At 49.6% G+C, this 21,916-nt stretch overlaps 1 protein-coding gene, 1 long non-coding RNA gene and 1 pseudogene across 2 annotated transcripts in view; 1 reads left to right on the plus strand and 2 right to left on the minus strand.

The window, feature by feature from the left end:
• LOC127039357 (zinc finger protein 345-like) overlaps positions 1-21,916 on the minus strand; it is a 200,491-nt gene that overhangs the window by 59,252 nt on the left and 119,323 nt on the right. The gene's annotated exons all lie outside the window — the stretch shown is intronic.
• Positions 891-16,293, plus strand: LOC127039350 (zinc finger protein 883-like; annotated as a pseudogene).
• On the minus strand, positions 12,728-14,720 carry LOC127039506 (uncharacterized). The gene is made up of 3 exons (XR_007771075.1): positions 14,669-14,720; positions 13,968-14,105; positions 12,728-13,607 (listed from the first exon to the last, which is right to left on the minus strand). It is a non-coding gene; the product is annotated as an uncharacterized LOC127039506 (long non-coding RNA).

The following is a 21,916-nucleotide window of genomic DNA, read 5'->3' on the forward strand; positions in this document are numbered from 1 at the left end:
CTATCAGCTCTCTGAGCTTACTTTAGCTGTTGCTAAAAGAGGGAAGGTGGCTCAAACTGTCTGCTCAGGATATGGAGATTCAGCTTCCTGGGTCAAAGGCTGCAGCCTGCCTTGTAATCTGGGAGACCAGGCTTAGCAGCTGCTGCTCCCCCAGTGGGGTTCTGTGCTGGGAATTGACCTTCATTAAAGCTTTCTCTGTAGCTGGCCAAGGTGAGGACTTTCTCCAGCTGGTACTAGCCCCCTAGGGCAGCCCTAGGCTCTGTTAAGAGTCAGTTTTTAGCCAGGGACTCCAGGTAAGTGAGAGAGACCTTGGAGAAAGTGCTGAGGACTGTGCAGACTCACTTTCATGCCAAATAGCTCCTCCTCGCTTCTCCGCCCATTAGCAATTGCCAGGAGAAAAGCCAGCCATGGGATTGCAAAGAACCCAGGAATGGGGCTTTCCCAGCTAGGGGGCAGGGAGACAGGACAGGGAAAAGAGACTGGAAGGGGCAGTGGGAGAAATGAGTGTGGAAAGAGATTTCCAGATCTCTGATCTGCCCAGACACATGTATTGCAGCATCCCTGGGCAGCATCGCTTTGCTATGGACAAGATGAGGATCAGAGAGAGGAAAAACCAGTTCCTGACTCCGAATCCCTTCTGCTGGGGTGTGGCTGCCGTGGGGTCAGTGTCTGAAGGAATCCTCCACAGTGACTCCTTTGGTCCTGCTCTTTTCTAGCCTTGTGTTCAGAGACTTTGTAAATATTTCTGTGGGCTGAGCCTGGCAGGAGGGGCCAGGTCTACACTGCAATAAAGCAATCGAGCATTTTCCTAGCATGGCAGAATCTGGGGTGTCTGCCTGCAGGGAAAGGGCCTGGAGCAATCGTGTTGTGAAATGAACTAAAGCCTGTTCTGAAACCTACCCAACTGCCCTTCTCGCCCTGCCAGGCTGCAGAATGACGTCCACATCTCCCTCCAGCTCATCCCAGCCTCCTGTGGGACAGGGAAGAGAAATGGCTGCAGAGGAGCCAGTTCAGGTAGGGATTATTGAGGGGTTCATAGAATCGTAGAATATCAGGGTTGGAAGGGACCTCAGGAGGTCATCTAGTGCAACCCCCTGCTCAAAGCAGGGCTAATCCCTGACTAAATCATCCCAGCCAGGGCTTTGTCAAGCCTGACCTGAAAAACCTCTAAGGAAGGAGATTCTACCACCTCCCTAGGGAACCCATCCCAGTGCTTCACCACCCTCCTAGTGAAATAGCGTTTCCTAATATCCAACCTAGACCTCCCCCACTGCAACTTGACACCGTTGCTCCTTGTTGCTGGTGGGTTCCTGCTGGATGAGACAGATAGCAAATTAAGGTTTCATCAGTCTGGTTTGGAGGTTGGAGCGGGGCAGGAAATACACAGGGTGGAGAAAGGGAGGAGGCCAGGGGGTGGCAAACCTGCTGGGATCTGTTTAATAGGTGGCTTAGATTCTAGGAACAGACTGTAGTGGTGGTGTAATCATCCCTCCCCGTCTGGGTCGGAGGGAGGCTGCAGCACCTGCCTCGTTTCAGGGGAATTAGCAGCCCAGGTGTCAGTGTCCCGACCCCAGTCAATATCTGGGTTGTGATCCTCAGGCAGGAGCAGGGCCCTCCAGGAGTCTGTCAGCTCTGGGCTTAGATTCCAGGAACAGACTGTAGTGGTGTTGTACTTCCTCCTCCCCTTCCTATGGGTCAGAGGGAGGCCGCACTGCCTCACTACATCCTAGGGATCACTGCTTAGACTCAGGGCAGCTAGCAGTCAAGGTGAAAACCCCAGGCAGGAGCAGTGCCACTCAGGAGTCTGTCGACTCTGGGCCCTTGGGCAGGGGCAGAGCAGACAACGGTTTAGGGGCCCAGGCCTCAGGCACGGCGTGGCACCAACAATCGAAGGCTCCATTGCTGAGGCAGGGCAGAGTGGTGAACAGTCTAGTGTCCTAGCTGTGGCAGGCGATAGGTGAACATTGGCCCTGTGGCCTACGGTGGGAGGCTGCCATCCCAAGGGTGGGGTGGAGGGGGACTCCATCGGGTCCAAGCCCAGGACCCTAGCAGTAGTGGAGTGGTCCATCTGCGGGGATTCCACCCGCAATGCAGCGCCACTTTTGAAATACAAATCCTAGACTCCTAGGACTGGAAGGGACCTCGAGCGGTCATCTCATTCAGTCCCCGGCACTCATGGCAGGACTCAGTATTATCTAGACCATCCCTGAGTGGTGTTTGTCCAGCCTGCTCCTAAACATCCCCAATGACAGAGATTCCACAACCTCCCTGGGCAATTTATTCTTCTCTTCTCCAGACTAAACAAACCCAATCTTTTCAATCTTCCCTCATAGGTCGTGTTTTCTAGACCTTGCATCATTTTTGTTACTCCTCTCTGGGCTTTCTCCAATTTGTCCACATTTCCTGAAATGTGGCGCCCAGTCATAGATAGGTGTGTCATACCTACCTATAACTCACAATGCAAAGGTGATACAATCATAGAAATAAGATTATCATACTTGGCAAATCATAACGTTTCTACTGACACCTTACACAGAATATCCAACACGATTCATTCATCTTGGTATTAATAAAAATATAAAGTGTCTGACATATTCCATACAGCATCACAGTGCTGATTGCGTCTCAGGCTGCACTACTGCCCATCTGGGGTTGGCTGCCTCTGGGCCAGTTCCTCACCTCTCCTCAGAGTGTACCTGGATCAGCAGCAGTCCTCCATCTCCTTGGGACAGGTAGCCAATGGCAGCTCCCCCGGTTCCTCCAGGAAGAAAACGTCTCCCTCACTGTCTCAGCTCCCACTGAGCCAGGGGCTCCGCCTTTTATACTTCCTGTCCCATCTATCTGCTTCTGGTGAGAAGGGCGAGGCGGGTGTGGCTTTGCCCACCTGGGTAGAGAGGGTGGTTCTTCGCCTTCTGGGTCAGGAGGAGGCCACCTCTTCTCACTACAGTGGCTGTGTACAGAGCTGTGAGCACTGGTGTGTACCTGGTGTGGTTCACTCCCGACCCCTGTTCATTTTGCGTTGTGAGAGCCCCTGACACGTCTGTCTGGAATGCGCCAGGTTGCAGCCCCTATTCCAGCTCCTCCAGAATGTCCTTTTGAAATTTTAGCTGCACCTTTCCCCACATCTTTTCCTATACTCACCTGTCCATGGCCCCATGAAGTTGCGAGACCTCCTCGTCAACCTCCTCCTGCCGCTGGCCAAAGTGGCCATCTACAATACCAGGAGGATGCTGGACGAGGAGGTGCCTATTTCTGTTCCTCCCTTGTCTCACCTATTCGGGCAGAGTTTCTCAGGGCGGCATCCACTGGCTCCCTAGATAGCTTTGAGGAGCAGTGGGTGCTGTCTGGGATTGTTTGCCTGGTGTGCCTCCCTGTTCCCAATGGATCCCCAATTTTGAACCAATGACCCCCACTCCTGGCCCTGTTATTCCTTAGTTGTTCCCTGTATTCTGTTGGGTCCCGGGTCCAGTGGCTCCTCCCACAAGGCTGGAATTCCCAGAATTCAGTAAGGCCTCATTACACAGACCTATGAGGTTTGGAGGTAGAAATGCCCCAATTTTGTGCAACAAAAAACAACCCACCTAGATGGGGCTGGGAAAACTGACCAGACTCCCAGTGCTGGAGCCTGAACTGACTCACCAGTGACTTCTGTGAGATGTGAAGGGGGGACTCACCAGTCAGATTTAGGGGAGGTGCCCCTCCCTCATATCCAGCTCCTCAGAATAAGGAGAGTGTTGAACCCTGCTGGGGACTCCATCTCCTGTATCAGTCGGTGGCTAGTCCCTGGCGAGCCCTCGTGGTCGAGGATGATCTTCCACAGGGTTTATTTTTCGAGGGTCCTTCGGTGATTGAGGAGTCTGATCCTAGAGCCACAGGCTCATTGGCAGACACTGCAGGTGGTGGTGGAAGACACGGCCGGGCCACGATTGCTGGGTGACCGTCGTCTTTCCTTTTCTGGCGTCTTTCTGCGTCCAGAGCAAGGTGACATTCCCTTCCACACAGTGGACATTCCCTCTCTGACAAGCCTTCGCCAGTTATCCCAGCCCTGGGCTGGTGTCTCCCAGTGTGTGGTGTCAATGTCCCGTTTCTTGCTGTTTATATTGAGGGTGTCTTTGAAGTGTTTCTTTTGGCCACCTCATTTCCTTTCTCTTTTGGTGAGCTGGGCATACAGCAGTTCTGGTAAGCTACATTGGCCATGCACACCCAGTGCCCGCTCCACCTCGGCTGTGCTGGATACCAGGGGCCTCAACACTGAGGATGTTGGCCTCTGTGCGGACACTGACATTAGTGCAGCGATCCTCCCACTTTATGTTGAGGATCTTCCTAAGAAAGTGCTGGTGCTGGCCTTCCGGGTTTGTCAGGTGTTTTCTGTAGGTCACCCACATCTCACAGCCGGAGAGGGGAGTTGAGACTAGCACCACTTTATCCACTGAATGCCTAGTGTGTGTTCTGGTGATGTGATTGTTGAACGCCTGGCGGGACAGTCTACCAAAGGCAAGGCTGACACAGCGGATTCTGCGCTGAATCTCGACATCTGTGTCTGCCCTCTGTGAGAGAGGGCTGCCAAGACGGGCCAAGTCTGTGTTTAGTAGCTGTGTGATGATTGTGCTGGGAGAGACAGGGGGCTCTCTCTTTGTCCCCCCGCCCTGGTGTTTCCTGGATGGTCTGAGCATGGTGGGGTGAGACTGTTCATGGGAAGCCATCCAGAGCTTCCATCTGATGGGCTCCTCTCCTCCATGAATAGTGGGGCAGCAGGTACTGAGTGTTGGACTCTCGCTCTTTCAGGGGCTGGTGACCTTCGAGGAGGTGGCTGTGTATTTCACCAGGGAAGAGGGGGCTCTCCTGGACCCCGCTCAGAGAGCCCTGTACAGGGATGTCATGCAGGAGAACTACGAGAATGTGACCTCGCTGGGTAAGGATTCCCGTCCCCATAGTTATTACAAGGGGAAATGAGCAGTTAATGTTCATCACCCCCACACTGTAACCTCTCCTCTGCCCTGTCTGAGCATCACCCCACATGCCAGTGACACACACACCAGCCCTCTGCCCTCCCCTGCTACACAACACTGCGGGAACAGAGCCCAGGAGCAGTACAACACAGTGGTCACCAACTGGTCAATGGCGATCTCTGGTGGTGCAGTGGGGCTGCCGCTAAGGCAGGTTCCCTGCCTGCCCTGGCCCCACGCCGCTCCTGGACGTGACCAGTGCGGCCCGGGGCTGGAGGGGGCAGGGAGTAGAGGTCTGTCTCTCTGCGCTGCCCCTCTCTGCAAGCACCTTCCCTGCAGGTCCCATTGGCCTGGAACAGGGAGCTGTGGCCAATGGGAGCTGCAGGGGAGGGGCAGCGCACAGAGCCACATGCCCCCCATCCCTGCCCCCCAGGGGCCAGAGGGGCACGTTAGCCCCTTCCAGGAGCAGCGTGGGGCCAGGGTAGGCAGGGAGTCTGCCTTAGGGCAGCCAAGCTGTGCTACCAACCAGGAGCCGCTGGAGGTAAATGATGCCTGGCAGGAGGCCCCACCCCAACCTCCAGCCCTGAGCCCCCTCCTGGAGCCAGCACCCCCCCTTGAGCTCCTGACCAGAGCTAGCACCCTGAACACCCTCCTGCATCCCAACCCCCAGCCTGGAGCCCCCTCTCAGAGCCTGCACCCCAAGTCCTAGCCCTGATCCTCCTGTAGCCAGCACCTCAAACCCCCTCCTGCACCCCAAGTCCCAGCCCTGATCCTCCTGTAGCCAGCACCCTGAACCCCCTCCTGCACCCCAACCCCCGGCCCTGAGCATCTTCCCAGAGCTAGCACCCTGTAGCCCCTCTTGTATCCCAAGCCCTGATTCTCCTCTTTTAGCCAGCATCCCAAACCCCCTTCTGCACCCTGGCCCTCTCCCAGAGACAGCATCCCATACTTCTTCTTGCACCCCAAGCCCCAGCCTTGATCCCCCTCCCAAAGCCAGCACCCTGTACCCCTTCCTGCACCCCAACACTCTGCCCCATCCTGGAGCCCCCTCCTGCACCCAAACTCTCTCCGAGAGCTTGTACCCCTAAACCCCCTGCCTCAGGCTCAGCCCAGAGCCCCCTTCCACACTGCAAACCCCTTGTCCCCAGCCCAGAGCCTGCACCCTCTCCCAAACCCAACCCCCTGCCCCAACTGCCTGGTGAAAGTGAGTGAGTGAGGGTGGGGGAGAGCAAGCGATGGGGGGAGTGGACAGGCTTTGGGGAAGGGCCAGGGCCTCGGGGGAACGGGCAGAGTACATCGTGGCTTGCCCTTAAATTCAAAAAGTGAACTTGGATGTAAAAAGGTTGGAGACCTCTGGCTTAGCACAATGTCAGATATCTCCCGTTTGCTAAGATAAAACTAGGGTTTGGGTCCTGGGTAATCAACAGAGGCTTCCTACCCATGGACTTCACTCAAACGCTGATCCTGCTCCACACAAACCAGCTCCAGCATGTAAACTGATCCCACTCCCCTACCCTCACGGGGAGGATTCCTTCTGACTCGTTGCCTTCACGTGCCCCTCACTAAGCCCTGGAGATCACTAGCGTGTATCCACCAGAGCGCTGACAATCCTCCACGCAAGAACCCCCCCTTGTGCACCTTTAGATAGACAGCCTACAACACTCAGCGCTGAAATGGGGCAGACTTGGTCCCTCAGGGTCACCTGCACCTCTCTGCAGACCACAGTCACAGCTCTGCCAAGCTGCTCCAACTGCACCCTCCACCGTCCGGTTACAGCTACAGCTGACCCGGGCACACAGCTGGGGGGCACGTGGATAAATGCTGGGATTCCCGTCTGTGAACACAACAGAAACGATGGCGCATTCGTTGTCCTTCCTCGTATCTGTTATAGATTCTTAGAATTTTAAGGCCATAAGGGATGATTTGGTCGTCTAGGCTGATCTCCTGTATCACACAGACTGTAGAATTTCTGCCAGTTACAGCTGTACTGAGCTGGACACCTTGTGTTTGACTAAATCGTTTTCAGAAAGGCCTCCAGCCTTGATGTGCAGCCCTGAACAGATGGGGAATACCCTAGTCCCTGGAGTTGTTTGTTAATCTTTGCACCACCCTCCCAGTGGCTCTTACCAGCTGCAGGGATGGGAGCAGAGTTAAGGTGGCAATGCAGGGAAGACGTGTACATTTACTGTTCATTTTCTGGTGTGCAGAGGTTTAAGTTTAACCACCGTCCATATGGTGAAAAGCAGGAGGCAGCCCTGGGCACCCTGAGTTCTGCAGTAAAATAGTTTCTGGGCATTTAGTTTGCTTCATCTTTTGTAGTGGACATTTTGCCACTATAACTGTGTCCACACTCACCTTTTTCCCAGTATAGCTCTGTGTATGTGAAAGATTGTTGGTGGGGAGGGATGTGTGATTTTTTCACAGCTCTTAACAACAGAGCTATGTTGGCTGTGTGTGTGTGTGCAGGGTGTGCATGTGTGTTTGTGCGGGGAGGGCATAGGTGCTGACCCCATGGGTGCTCCAGGGCTGGAGTACCCACAGAAAAAAATTAGTGGGTGCTCAGCACGCACCGATGGCCCCTCGGATCAGCGGCTCCTGCCCACTGCAGATTGGCTGTTCAGCGGCGGGCAGGAGATGCCATGGGTGAGGGCTGGAGCGAGGGCAGGGCATGCTCAAGGGAGGGAGTGGAATGGGACGGGAAGAGACAGGATGGAGGTGGGAAGAGGCAGGGTGGGTACAGGAAGGGGCGGGGGTGGGAAGAGGTGGGGCCTTGGGAGGAGGAGTGGAGTGGGGGCAGGGCTTGGGGCATAGTGGGGGTCCAGCACCTGCAGGGAAATGAGAAAGTCGACACCTGTGGTGTGGGGCAGGGGTGATTTTTCACAGTCCTAAGCAACGGAGTTATCCTGGCAAAACTTTCAAGACAAGACTAGGTCAGAGTCTGCATGTGGATTTTACAGCACTTGAAAATATTCTCAACAGGTAAGTGATAGACACACTGAAACTGCTAAGCCCTCTGAGGCCATGTCTACACTACAAAGTTAAGTCGACAGCAAGACTGCAAATTAAGCAAGGTGATCTTGTGTGTCCACACCATGCTCGTTGTGTCGGCGGAGTGCGTCCTCACTAGCATCACTTGCATTGATGCACGAAGCACTGCGCTATGGGTAGTTATCCCACAGTGCAAGTAGGTGAATGGAATTTTGGGTAGAGCTTGCAATGCCTCATGGGACCAAAACATTGGCGTGGGTGTTGTAATGAGAACACAGCTTTAGCCTCCTGCAATGCACTTCCCTCCCTCCCTGGTATCAACAGCGAACAAACCAAGGTTTTTTTGTGCCTTCAACAATGTCCTCCTCATTCTTGCCAGAAGTAGTCCAGACTCCTGGGAGGTAATTAACAGGAAATTAAAATTCAAAAGTTTCTGAGGCTTTAATGGGAGTGGCTGCTTGCTGTGTACCTGGCTGACGTGCTCCAGAGCGGTCACAGCGCAGCACTGTGGGACATCTCCTGGAGGCCAGTTCATTCAAACTACACAACGCTATGTCTACACCAGTGGTCCCCAACCTTTTTGGCTGGCGGGCACCAGCCGAAGGACCACTGCGGCGGTGAAGCATCCGCCGAAATGCTGCTGAATTTCGGTGGCATTTCGGCAATGACGCCGCTTGCCGTCGACAAGCGACATCATCGAGAGGTGTCCCCACTGAAATTTGGGGGCGACGCCTGTCTGACATCACTTGTCGATGGCAAGCGGCATCAGTGAGAGGCGTCCTTGCTGAAATGCTGCCGAAATTCAGCAGCATTTCGGCGGGTGCTCTCCCGGGGGCCAGGACGCAGGCACATTAAGATGGCCCCGTGGGTGCCATGGTTCCCATGGGCACCGCATTGGGGACCACTGGCCTACACTATCCCCATGTCCACCCGTGGATGTTGAATCAAGTGCTGCGCCTTTCTCGGAGGTAGAGTACAGAAGTTGAATTTGTAGGCGACTTAGGTCTGAGGAAGGGACTCGGTCGTATAGACACATACATTATTAGATCAAATTAATGGCTTTTGTCAACCTAAGTTTGTAGTGTAGACCAGGCTTGAGTGTCTCCCTGGGAAATCCTGTCCCTGTTCCACTGAACGCTCACAATACTCACAGATTCACAGCTATACCAGTCTCCCAGTTACGTTTCCAATCACTGCTCCAAGCGTCTGATTAACATATATCTCTTAAGTGCTGGTGTGGACATAGGCTTTATTGGTAAAGCTTTTGTCAGGGTGTGAAAAAAACACACCAACATAAGTTTCACCGACAAAAGCACCAGTGTGGACAGCACTACGTTGGCGGGAGACACTCGGGTGTTGAACGATGTCGATGGGAGAGCTATCTCCCATTGGCATAGAGCAGCTAGATGGGAGTGGTGCAGCTGTGATGCTATACAGTCTGTAGTGGACGGTGCTTGGTCCTGCTAGTGAAGGCAGGGGACTGGACTCAATGACCTTTCAAGGTCCCATCCAGTTCTATGAGATAATTATATCACCATATTTAAAAAAGAAAAGTGTAGACTTAGACTAAGATGTGATTAGAGTGAAAACAAATAAAGGTTTATTTAATAAACTAGTGATTCAAGTGTCAAGATGTAGAAGTATTGGGGAAAAATAGTTGCACACAAAATACAATCAGAGGCCTCTGTCTGGATCCTAGATGTACAGAAGTGGAGCCTTTCGTATGTTCTACATGCTCACGCAAAGTCCTTCCAATGTTTCACAGCCGGGCTGGGCTGTGATCTTCTGTTCATGAGACAAATCACACTGCCAGCTTGCCTCCACGCTGAAGGATGCAGGATGCACCTCTGTACAAGCAAATGTACCCCACTCATAAACAGGATCCTGCTGTTTATTATTTTGTGTAAATTTCCTCTCTTGAAGATTTCACAATCTTTTCATTAGCATTTGGCTCAGCGTACAAACTGTGGCACCTCCCCAATGTGTCTGTCCCCATCTGTCTCTTGTCTCATTCTTATATTGTCAGCTAATCTAAGGGGCAGGGACTGTGTGTGTGTTCTGTGTCTGTAGAATTTCCAGCACAAGGGGATGATGGTCAATGGCTGGGAATATGAGGATTACGGTAATAGAAATAATAAATACCAATCCTTGGGAGGGTCCAGGAGGTGGGAGGGAGGGTGCTGGACAGCAGGGAGTAGCCAGTCAGTGGTAGGTTGGTGGGGGGTAGGCTTAAGGTAAAGAGTTCCTGTGAGCTGGGATGTCTGGCGGCAGGGGGAAGGAGATGTACCATGGAGTAGGTCCTGTAGGGAGTTGTGATGCAAGGAAGAGCTGGAAGAAAAGGGAGGGAGTTGGTTTCAGCGGTCCTGACCCATTCAGTGTACCCAACTCACTAATGTCGTAAACTGCAGTAGAACGTCAGAGTCATGAACGCATGCGGAATAGGGGTTGTTCATAACTCTGAACGAAACATGGTTCTTCTTTCAAATGTTTACAACTGAACATTGACTTAATAGATTTGAAACTTTATGATGCCGAGCTAAAATGCTGCTTTTAACCATCTTAATTTAAATGAAACTAGCAGAGAAACACTTTCCTTTTCATGGCAAATCTTTTTTTAAAACCTTCCCTTTATTTTTTTAGTAGTTTGTGTTTAACACAATACAGTAATGTATTTGCCTGATTTATTTATTATTGTTTTGGCAGGGTGTGTGTGTGTCTTTGCTGCTGCCTGACTGTGTTCTTCCAGTTCTAAATGACGTGTTGTTGACCAGTCAGTTCATAACTCTCGTGTTCATAACTTTGATGTTCTGCTGTATTTAAACGATGTCATGGAAGGCTATGGCTGCACTACAGATGCTCTAAGTCGATGGCAGAGAGCTCTCCCGTTAATTTAATTACTCCAGGCCCTGGGAGCAGCAGTAGCTACATCGGTGGGAAAAGATCTCCCCGGTATTGCATTGTCCACATCTGCACTTAGATCTGTGGAACTTCTGTTGCTCGGGGGGGCGATTTATTCACATCCCTCAGTACCATAATGTATACCGATGTGTGTACCTAGCCTAAGGTATTAATAGAAAGCTAATGACATAATGTTCATTAATATTATTGCATAGTGTGTGTCTGGAGGACAAATGCAGAAGTACAGACATATTGGGAATGCTGTTCTTAAAGCATGGCTGCCAGCCAGGGCTGAAGTTACTCCATCCTACACTAAGGCAGGTGGTTCTTCTACCTGGAAGGCATTTTAAAGGCACATTAAGAGATGATGGGAATGCAATTTACATAAAAGAAACTGTCAGACTACTCAGAGGTAACCACTCAGCATCAGGTAGGGGAGGATATCACAGGAACAGATCAAATTGTATTTTAAGAAACACGAGCAGGGGGAAAAAACAGTATGGAATTTCCTTCATCACTAGACTCCACACTGACTTCCTCACAGCTTGAACGAACATTACTTTGGAGGGGAACCTGCCAAAAACTCCCTTTCAGAGGCAGAGAACCCCAAGTTATCTTTTATTTAAAAGGACAAAGGAGCCAAGCTCTTTTGACTTTGTGAGAGATACTGAGCAAAGGGGTGGTCTGCCCTCTTGCCGGAAAGTAGTTTGGTAAGATTCTTCACTTTCACTTGCCTATACCAATTTCTAACTCTCTCCTTTACACTGATGCTTTACTTACTAAAATTGTTTCTCTTAATCTAGACAAATCCAGTGCTGTCGTTGAATTCAGGTGATAGCTAACTCCAGCTAAAGTGATGAGTTGTCATTTGTCTCTTTTGAGGAGCAAAGAAGCCTTATTATTCTTCTGAATGATCCAGGAAAAAGTAGCCATTGCAGAGCACGTGGTTTTGGGAAAATTCAGGAGTGGGTGTGTTACTATCTCTGACAGGTATATATCAGGCGGATAGAATCCAGAATGTGCTTGGGGGTAACAAGGAGGCTGCTGGAGTCAGAGCTGCTGGTCGAGGGTTATTTATCTCAAAGACACTTGAATACTGGCCTGGGTGCATTCAGACATGGGAGCTACAGCAGAACATTTCAAATCACCCAGGATTACAGACGACACAACTCCTCACTGGTCTGGATTTCACCCCAGGATGTGAAAATGGCCTAGGTTGGTAGTGAAACTTCTAGAGACGTGGAGAGTCCTGCTCCTCCATTGCCATGTGCAAAAGCCACAATCTGTCTTCTCTGCAGGCTCCTTGGATTTTGGGGTCCATTCCTGAAGTCACATGGCCTGATCCTTATTTTTCACATTCTGCTTTTCCAGATGAATGTGTCCTTTGCTCCTGAATTATAGCGGCTAATTTCCCAGTGTTCTCCACATCCAGGGATGTTCCTACTCCCTCCCATTACATTGGACTCATTAGATTCCCTAATGCCGCAGTATGTGCTTTCCTGACCTTGAATGTTGCTGAGATCCTCCCCTTTCTGTTCCTTACTGCACAGAATCCCACAACCACATGCTGACTGTTCCCAGCTTCCCCAGGGCTCTCGCATTGTCTCTGGACCTCTCTGTCAGCAAGAAGCAGAGCCTGGGAGACTTGCCCTCTGTGTGGAGTCTTCACTTTATGAGACATGGATTTACCTTCTCTGTTGCTTAGGAGCCTGTTTGATAATGAGTGTCTGACATTATCCAGGGTAAAGTCTGAGCTGTTGAATAGATGTGTTCCCAACCTGGGATAAGAACGGCCACACTGGGTCAGATCAATGGTCCATCTAGCCCATCTACCGACAGTGGTCAATGCCAGGTGCCCCAAAGGGAGTGCACCTAACAGGTAACCATCAAGTGATCCATCCCCTGTCCCCCATTCCCAGCTTCTGGCAAACAGGCTAGAGACTCCATCCCTGCCCATCCTGGCTGATGGCCATTTTATACTGCTTTTTATCCTGCTTTGCTGTGGGAACAGCCACTCCTGGCCAGTTAACACACTGTCTGCGGCACGTAACTCGTTCTCAGCCGCACAGTGTTGAGTGCTGCTAGTCAACCACTCATGAATTCTACCGCTGGAGAACACCTGCAAATTCGCTTGTCCCAGATTTTCCCCCTGGCACGTTACTAAACAATGCAAGGCCATACAAAGTCTGTCACTTCATCAGTGGAAAATGAATGCACCAGGCTTGTTAGCCCAAGTGGAGTTTCTCACACACTTTAATCCAAACATGCTAGTTATATGAAACAATGAAACAACTTCATTAACTACAGAAAGAAAAGATTGTAAGTGACTACAAGTAATGAGGCATAGATGTCACACTTGGTTACAAAAGAAATAAAAGATAAAACACTAACTTTTAACTTAAGCTAAAAGAGATTCACAGCGAATGTCTTTCGCTCACTATATGCTGTGACAAACTGAGTTTCCTTTTAGCCAGGACCCTGCCTCCCCAATTTCAATTCTTCAGGAGTTGTTGTGATGAGCAGAGAGAAAAGGGGAGAGAGAGTCTCAAGCATTTCCCCCACTTCTTATTATTCAATCCTTTGTGCTAGAAACATGCTCAGTTTTCAGCTGAGTCATGGGGATGGGCTGTCTGTCGTGGATCTGAGCATCAAGCCATCCCTGTGATGGAATGTAAATTTCTTGTTCACACCTTCCCCCTGCTGGAGAATGGCCATTTAACCAGGTGATAGCCTTGCCGTCTCTGAGGAACTGGTCTCTGGCTGTTCTGCAGAATTCTAGCATTTTTAAAAAACATCATACAGTCAAATCTCATATGTTTGCATACACAGTGTTGCTACACATATTTTAACAGGACAATAAAGTTCAGCATATATTCAGTCTCCAAATTATGCCTGACAAGGCATACTTTGTACAAAATATATCATAATTTTGCAAAAGAGTGAATATATGGTTACAGACTGTCACAGTGTCTGTCTGTGTGGGTTCCTAGCATATATGTGAGTAGGTCAATCCCTCAGAAGCAGAGTGTTCTGCACCTTTCAGAACCTGGGGAAGAGGCCCTGGGATTTCACTGGTTTACTAAGCACCAAGTTAAGTTAGCAATTCTATTTTATTACAAAGACTTAGGAATTCACCTGATCTCATTTGTTTTCTTTCATCTGAGCAGGGTTTCCAGTTTCAAAACCTGATGTCATTTCCCAGCTGGAACGAGGGGAAGAGCCGTGGGTCCCAGACCTCCAGGGTTCAGGGGAAAGAGAGATCCTGAGACATCCCTGCACAGGTGAGGAAACATTAAACTAACTCAGAATCTGTAAATGCCTGATGGAAAAATCTGGGATACCCTACAAAGACCTCGGGAGCTCTCTGAGTTCAGGAGGAGTCCCCAGCAGGTGGTGTATCCTCAGGGCATATATAGCTTATGGCTTTCTACAGATCCTAACTGACACCTGTCAGGAACTTTCCTTCCCACTGATCATTTGGAATTGATAGGAAGGCAGAATTGATCCCCTCCTCTCTCCTCTTTTGGGGAAGAGTTAGGGGAGTTCAGTTCCTGGTTTTTGACAACTCTCCAGCACTTAGTTTGGTTTGCTTTTCCATTGTCCACCCGTTTGAGGCTTCTCTCTCTATTGCAGTAGGTGACGCGATGGTGAGTGAGAATGAGGAGCAGAAGTCTCGGCAGGAAGATGCTGCACAAGGTGCACCACATGGAATATCGAAAATAACCAAAGGGAGGATGTTGAGGAATCATGAGCAGGGAAAAGTCTGTGAAATTCAGCACAGACCAGTGAGAGAGCAGGGAGACCAGCCAGGGGAGAAATTTAATAAAATTATTTACCGTCAGGGAACTCACAAGGACCTCAAAGAAATCACAACCCAGCAGAGAATCCTGATAGGAAAGAGGGAAAAAAAATACACTGAGTGTTGGAAAAACTCCAGTGACGGCTCAGCCCTTATTAAACATCAGAGAATTCACGCAGGTGCAAAACCCGATGAATGGTGTGAGCGTGGGAAAAGCATCACTGAGAGCTCAGAACTTACTGCACATCAGACAGTCCACACAGGGGAGAGGCCCTATGGATGCCGTGAGTGTGGGAAAACCTTCACGCTCAACTCAGCCCTTTCTAGACATCAGAGAATCCACACTGGGGAGAGGCCCTTTGAATGCTCTGAGTGTGCAAAAACCTTCATTCACAGCTCACACCTCAAGACCCATCAGAGAATTCACACAGGAGAGAGACCCTATGAATGCTCTGAGTGTGCAAAAACCTTCACACGCTGCTCACACCTCAAGACCCATCAGAGAATTCACACTGGAGAGAGACCCTATGAATGCTCAGAGTGTGGGAAGACCTTCCTTTCCAGCTCAAGCCTTATTAAACATCAGCAAATCCACACAGGGGAGAGGCCGTATGAATGCGGTGAGTGTGGGAAAAGCTTCACTCACCGCTCACACCTCAAGACACATCAGAGAATTCACACCGGAGAGAGACCCTATGAATGCTCAGAGTGTGGGAAGACCTTCCTTTCCAGCTCAAGCCTTATTAAACATCAGATAATCCACACCGGGGAGAGACCATATGAATGCAGTGAGTGTGCGAAAACCTTCAGTCACCGCTCATACCTCAAGACACATCAGAGAATTCACACCGGAGAGAGACCCTATGAATGCCGTGAGTGCGGGAAAAGCTTCACTACCTGCTCAAACATCATTACACATCAGAGAATCCACACCGGGGAGAGGCCCTATGGATGCTCTGAGTGCGGGAAAACCTTCAATTGCAGCTTCCACCTCACTCGACATCAGAGAATTCACACTGGAGAGAGGCCCTATGAATGCAGTGAGTGTGGGAAAACCTTCACTCACCCCTCATACCTCGCTAGACATCAGAGAACGCACACAGGAGAGAGACCCTATAACTGCAGTGAGTGTGGGAAAAGCTTCAGTTGCCGCTCACACCTCATTAGACATCAGAGACTTCACACAGAAGAGAGACCCTATGAATGCAGTGAGTGCGGGAAAAGCTTCGCTGAGAGCTCAAATGTTGCTCGACATCAGCTAATCCACACACGTGAGAACCCTATAAATGCAGTGAGTGCGGGAAAAGCTTCAGTGAGAGCTCAGCCTGTTCAGACATCAAAGAGTCCACAAGGGGGAGTGGCCCTAAGAATTTTGTGAGTGTGGGAAAAGCTTCACTCGGATAATCTCCAAGGGAGCTAAACACCATCGAAACCTCTAGGGCCATCCCAATATTTGTTCTTTACCACTTTGGCTAATTCCCACATAGTAACCTTTTAAAGCTGTTTGAACCATTTGCATCAGTGTTATCTCTCAGCTTGTCTGGGTGAGTTGCCCATTTTTGTCTTTTGCAGCTCACCCTTTTTTGGTGTGGACCCGATTGTCCTTTCTATCCACTCCATTGTCCCATGAGTAAGGGGAGTTTGTCTCTCCTTCTAGGAAACAAAGAGTCACCAATGATAGATTGTGTCGTTCTCAGTTGTTCTCACATTGCTCTGGAGTGTGCTCAAAGCATTTGAGTACCTTTTCGTCAGTTACAATGTATTTAAATATAATGAAGAGAAGCAGAGGCAGGAAAAAATTGTCATTTCAGCCTCTTTGACACTGGAAGGAGATGGGGTGGCTCAGCAGTTTCTTCCTTCCCCATCGCTCCAGAACTGTATCCTCCTGTCTGAGCCATGCAGAGTTTATCTCCATCACATTCTATCGCTCCACTTCCTTGTGTCATGTGATGCAGTGTTCTCAGTCGTCTGTGGTTGGCGATGAGGCTTTGTTTAATCCTAAATCAGAGTCACTATGCCTGGAGATGAGTGTCAAAGACGTGGAAGGGGAATTCAAATGGATCCCAAACACAGTGTGATGATTTTTGGAGTTTGAATTCCAGTTTCCCTCTATTGGCAAAGCCACTTCGGGTGTTTTTCTCCCATTAGGAGGAAGTTAGATTGCTAAAACTTTTGTGAGTGATGTAATTCAGTAATGAGACAGTGCTGAGTGAAGCAGGTTTGAATGGATCAGAGGAGACTGTGATGGGAGAATCTGCTGTCCTGATTCTGATTCATCAGATGTAACCGGCTCTGGAATTTCACTTGACTCCTTCATTTTCATGTAGTCTACCTCATTGTGAGGTGGGGGTGACAATATGCCCCATATTCTTCATAGAAATATTGTTATAGTTACAGCATATCTGAGATGTATTTTATGCAAGATGGGTCATGTGGGGTATTATTGGAAACGTTATGATTTACTGAATGTGATTGTCCTATGTATGCATGTATCCTTTTTGTATCTAAAGTTAGGAATATTGACTACACATCTGTACTAGAAAAGTGTTTGCACCTAGGGAACGCCCACCAGACAGAATGCAATCAGTCTGGATCGGCCATTAGGGAGAACAATTGGTCTTTGAAGATGCTAATCTCCCACCTTTCTGAGAAGCTTTTCTGGGATGACACAAACAACCTCTGCCTCGTGGCTGCTTTGACACGGCAGGGTCATGTGATCACGTCACCTGGTACTGGACTCCATGATAGAATACCAGTATTTTTTCCACAGGGGGTTGGGGGGAGAACCACACTCAAAAGTAAAGGGTTCCCATCATATGCAAAACCTCTTTACGGCTGGGGAGCGGCTTAAGCAGTGTTCATTCTTCACTGAATCCTCACCCAGGGTGACTGCTGGAAGCATCTAAGAAACAAAGCCCCGGGGGCAGGGGGGAGAAAGGCTGAGCCCAGGCTTGGGAAGGTGTCTGGCCTGCAAAAGGAATACCTGGAGTTTTAAGGTGCGAGCAAGAGCAGTTTGACTTCAAGCAACGTTTAGGGTGAGAAATTCCTACTTGTAACCAGTTTCTTTAGTATTAAGCTTAGCTTGTGTGTGTGTTTCATTCGCTGGGTAATCTGCTTTGATCTGTTTGCTAATCCTTATAATCACTGCAGATCTATCGTTTGTAGTTAATAACCTCGTTTTGGTTTACTCTAAAACCAATTTGTGGAATTCATAGCTGGGGGGTGTAAAAGGCTGTGCATATCTCCCTCCACATTGAGGGAGGGATCAAATTTCATGAGCTTTCACTGTGCAGGGCAAGAAAATAGGATTTGGGGTTTGCACTCCAGAGAGCGATATGCACTTGAGTATCCAGGCAGTTCCTTAGCCGAAGCCTTCCGATGCAGGGCTGATTTCAGTGTCTTTCCCTTCCTGTGTGTGCTGGAGGAGGCTTGGCCTGGCTCAACAGGACAGCGTAAGGGCGCCCAGGTTGGTGGAAAAGGTGGGTTCAGTATATCAGGTGGCACCTCAGAGTGTGGGGCAACCCATCTCTTTCCTGAAGGCTGTTTGGTCGCCCAGTTGGCTGTTATTTTAGTTTAACAGGCTGGAGCTCAGATTTATTGGTGACTTCGAGACAAAGGACTGTTTTACTAAAGTCACTGATTGTTGCTTTACTTTGCTTTTCCCCCCATCCCTCCACGATGGGGTGGTGTAGACGGGCCGACTCACCCCTGCGGTGCCTCCTGCTGGTGACTTCAGGGAATTAGCTCGATCCCAGCCCGGAGCGCCCTCTGCAGGCTGGTTGTCCACCTGTCCGCTGCTGGCCCCTGTGTCCCTCCCTGGACCCCGGTGCCCCTTTAACTGGGTCTCCCCCCTCCCAGGGGAACCCTCTCCCCACTATCCCCACTTTGCCTCAGTCGTGGCTACTGCCAGTCTCTGTTTAGCCCCCGTGCCCTGGGGCAGACTGCAGTGTATCAGCCAATCATCATAGGCAACAAGGGGTTTGCACTGGCTGCCTTTACCCACCCTCCGGCTGCCCCTCTGCAAGCCCAGTACCTAGGAGGCCTAGAACCAGGCCCTGCAGCCTGGGGAGTTGCTGGCCTAGGGCTTCCCAGCTCCTGAGGCCTTTCCCCAGCCCTGCCTTCCTTTAGGCCCCCCGGGTGAGCTCCCAAGCAGCCAGGCCTGTCTCCCTTTCCAATCAGAGAGAGACTGCTGTGGGCTTCTGGCTTCACTGCCTCTTATAGGGGCCTGACTGGGGCATGGCCACAGCTGAGCCCACTTTCCCCAATCAGCCCAGACTTCGGGCCCCAGCCTACAGGCTGCTTTCTCCAGGTCCAGCCCCCTTCCCAGGGCTGTTTGTAACCCCTTCAGGGCAGGAACAGGGATCCACCCTGCTACAGGTGGAGAAAGGTCAAGTGCCGTTCTGTCAACAGGAGAGAACTCTCCAATTTACTGGCCAGGCTAACAAAGAAAGAGCAGTGATTTAAAATCTCCACTGGGAAATGGTGAACAGCAGCAGAACCCCAGCTAACGGCAGGAAGTGCAGATGTCTCAGTGGAGTTCAGTTGTTTAAACCAGTATTGTCTCAAATGCTCTGAGGAGGGAATTCCACCCTAAGTGGTTTTGAACTAGGCAAAATGCCCATGTATTTGGTTCCCAATGCATGTGTAACCCAGGCCTTACGGAAGATCTCTCCTAGCTAATCCTGTGGTATGGGAGATGCTGCCCTTTATGATGCAGACGTTGAAAAAATAAGTGGGTTTTTTTGTTGTTGAATTGATCCTTTGTAGCTGCTACAAATATGTATCAAATGAAATCAGTGTTGAAAACGTAATAGTTTAAGAAAAATAGCCGTTTTTTAAATAGAAACTCCAGCTCGGGTAACAGAGATTCTGATCCAGGCCTGTATTGAGTTCCTAGCCTCGACCTGTGCCAACAAATTCGAGAAACACTGGGCATGTTTTGGGAAGCCGTTCCTCACTTACCTACTGAGATTTTGAGTGGTTTGGTAAAGGGTTCTACGTCAGAGAACTGTAAATGTACCCTAGCCAAGGCCAAGGATTTGGAAAGAAGGGGGGTAGAAATATTACACACCCGGTTCTTAGTTTTCACCCCAGTAAAGGAAGCTTAAGGTGACCAATGGCTCAAGAAAAACAAAACAAAAATGAAGACAACTTTCCAATACAATTCAGGTGGTGGCATAATTTGTCTCTTATTCTTTAACCTGTAACTTCACCTTTAATTTCCTTTTCATTGGTGTAGCCCGTAGGGCTGGCCTGCTGGTGGCTTTATGATATCCTGCCTTTATTTACTGGTTTGCTCTTTGTTTTATTATATTTCTGTGTTGGATTATTCAATTATGTTTGGCTGTAATGTGAGGATCCCACTGGCCTGTATCTTGTATCATTAGCTCAAGTAAATGAGCATAAGTTTGGCTTGTGACCTCTGGCATAGATAAATGGCCTAATAGTTACCCTTTTGGATTTTGGGGAACTGAACATGTCTACCTAAGACATTTGGGACTTAGCGGTAACCACAAGAACATGGACGTAATGACCAGAAACTGGTTTGTGCAACAGGTTTCCAGAATGATCTCATTGGCATTAACAGGTATGACTGTGCTAGCCTGCAGGATAAGTGCTCCCCGGTATTATGGGGGTGAGGATGTTAGATTTAGGCACAGGTTGGGGACTGGCATGACTACTGAGGAGAGTGCTCAGACCCAAACCACTATGCAGAAGCAGCTCTCGCTGGCTTTTTCCAGCTCTTGGCTTTTTCATCTTCTTTATTTTTCAAGGGCTTGTCTCTACTTACCGGTGAATTGACGCTGTGGTGACTGAGCCACCGGGGGCTGATTTAGCGCGTGTTCACTAGACCCCCTAAAACAACCACCAGTCGCTCTCGTCGACTCCTGTACTGCACCAGAACGAGAAGTGTAAGGTAAGTCGACAGGAGAGTTTCTCCCGTCAAACCAGCGTGGTGTAGACACCGCAATAGGTCGACCTAAGGTACATCGACTCCAGTTACATTATTCACATAGCTAGAGTCACTTAGGTTGACTTAATCCTGTATTGAGGACCCGCTGTTAGTCTCTTAGCTGGGAACTCAGCATCTCACCCTTCAGCTCCATTATTCACCATCAAGGTCGAGCGTTGAGGAACCTGGACCATCAGATCATTTGGCATGTCAGAGACAAGGCTGGGCCTGTCTCTTACCACTGGGTCCCAAAGAAAGGTGTGAGGATGCTAATTTAGGAAACTTTTAAACAATGGTACCACATGTACCCTCAGAATTGTATTATTTTGGGATCTTCTGCCATATGTGTTGGTGGAAGGGGTCTTGCATGTGAGAATATTTGCATCATGAGAAAAAACACCTCTTGTATTTTCACACTTCTTAATTTTTCACAAGAGGAGGCGGCAGAGGAGAAGTGATGCAAATGCATAAAACACAACAGAAAATCTAAGGCCTGGTCTACACTACAGTCCTATATCGGTATAATGACATTGCTCAGGGTTTGAAATATCCACACCCCTGAGCAACGGTTATACCGACCTAACCCGCTGCAATGGGATCCCCCTAGTACAGCCTGGCACTGTGGGACCGCTGTGCCTCCTTAACTCTCCTGCCTGGATTGTGTCTCACAATGCTATGCCAGTGATAAGCAGCAAATCTCACCAGGTGTTGTGATCACTCAGCCATTGGCACATGGAGCTCCACACCCAGCTACGTTGCATGAATGCTCCCTGGGTCACTCATGGAAAATACGGAGAGGCACCAGCCAGTCACCCCAGAAACATACCGTCTTACACTGCTCAAGCCTCTCTTGGACAGTGCAAGCTCATTTATCAATTTGCCACTTCTTCCAAGGGACATGGACATGCACCAGCCTTTGTAACCCGAGGAGAGATTCCCCAAGCACTTCAACCAAAGCCACGCTGGTTTAGATAAAACATAAATCTGTTTTATTAACTACAGACAGGTTTCAAGTGACTATAAGTAACAGGCATAGAGCCAAAATTAATTACCTAAGAAATGAAAATTAGAAACAGAGTCTAAATTCGAACTTTAACAGACTAAGCAAGATTTGACTCAAACAGTCTCTCACCCTAAGAGACGTCACAGTTCTCGGTACTTGGACTGAACTCCCTTCCAGCCTGGGACCAAGCTCCCCAGTTCAAAGTCTTTGTCCTCCAGACAATCTTCCAGCTGTTGAGGGGAAGAGGCCAAGTGATGATAATGTCATTTTCCCTTTTTTATACTTTCTTCTAGCTGCTAGAAAGATCCTTGCTGTGACATTGGTTAGGG

This window comes from Gopherus flavomarginatus, chromosome 23 (assembly GCF_025201925.1).
Source record: "Gopherus flavomarginatus isolate rGopFla2 chromosome 23, rGopFla2.mat.asm, whole genome shotgun sequence".
In the NCBI taxonomy this organism is placed as follows: domain Eukaryota; kingdom Metazoa; phylum Chordata; order Testudines; family Testudinidae; genus Gopherus; species Gopherus flavomarginatus.